Source organism: Phytophthora parasitica (assembly GCF_000247585.1).
Source record: "Phytophthora parasitica INRA-310 unplaced genomic scaffold supercont2.8, whole genome shotgun sequence".
NCBI lineage: Eukaryota > Oomycota > Peronosporomycetes > Peronosporales > Peronosporaceae > Phytophthora > Phytophthora nicotianae.
Window position 1 is genome coordinate 1,855,180 of NW_008648994.1, and position 1,454 is coordinate 1,856,633.

Sequence of the window (1,454 nt, forward strand, 5' to 3'; positions counted from 1 at the left end):
CATTAATTACATTAATGGCCATAATGTATGGTAGCCTACTTTTGTTTGTTGATGCATAATGTATGCGTGGATCGAAACTTGACATGCAATTAATGCCATTATCGGGAGCGATGCTCAAAGAAAACTGTTACCTCGCCACATAGCGTGATTTTCTCCATGACAGCCTCTCTTAACTTAAAGCCACTTCTCGTCCAAGTGCGCAGGACTCCACGATAGGCACACTTGCCAAGCGCCAACAGAGTTCCATGCGATCCACATTCCTGCGACTGCGACGGCTCCATTCCGCACATGCCACAGCAACGGCACGTTCCCTATAGCGCTTAGGCCTTCCTACCAGACGCGCGCCACGACGTTTCGACGAAGCTTGTACATTATTCATATGCGATCTGAATGATGTCCCCATGGGCGAGTCTGCTGCGGTTGCTGTTGAGGAGGAGCATCTCCAGAGTGCTTGAGCTAATTGACCAGGTATCTCTTTCATGAGCGTGAAGGCTCAAGGATCGAACTGATCGGATAGGAGTACAATCTGATGAAATTCAGCGGAAAAATTAGAGTTTTGAAGTTTTATTGATTTCACCAGGGTAAATCATCTACAACAAGATATACACTCTCAGAGTGGAAGAGCGGATTGTCATATGCAAGTAAACAACAGACGGGAGGAAGAACCTTTTATCACTTATAATCAAGCACCGCAAAGCAGCAACTGATTAAAATTACGCTTTTTCTTCGTATGGCATAAAATTAAACCCTAGCCGGAAAGATACTTTTGAATTGAAGTTTGAACTATCTTCACATGCTTTAACGTTCTAAAAACGCGGGCATTTATTCTGTATTATATTGTAGAAGTGTTTATATCGACTAAAGGATTGATCGAAGATTGCAACACTTTATCTGTTGACAGTCAATCTTTGAATCTTGTGAGGTGGACGCTACGAAAATGAACAAAGCATAAACACATATGGACAAAAATGTCAACCATAAGTGGATTTACGAAGTTTGGATAGGCTAGGCTAGGCTAGGCTAGGCTAGGAGGAAAGCACAATATCACCTGAAACATATTTGCCCTAACAAAGCGAGCTTTGACGATTCTTGTTTGTTGGGATGGCCGTGTAACTGCTTGGCGACGTGACACGAGCTCTTTGAGACCAGTTCTAAACAGACAGGGTAGAGCAAGAAGAGTTCCACGTAAAGACTGCTTTCACGACTGGCGCCTGTGCTAACTCTTGTCTCGTTTTCAGCGTCGGTGCGTGTGTGCTTATGAAAGCGAATGCGCTTCTACAAATGAGCAGGGATCGCCAACCCGTTTCGCCAGACTTGGTGCCAAATCTGGCTACCCATCAGCGTGTTGCCGATTTCTTCTCGGCGAACTAGATTACACAGTGGTACGTATCCTACATGGACTACGGTGCACAGGGGGCAGAAGTAGCTGCTCTCGAACCTCTTTGGTTGGGGAT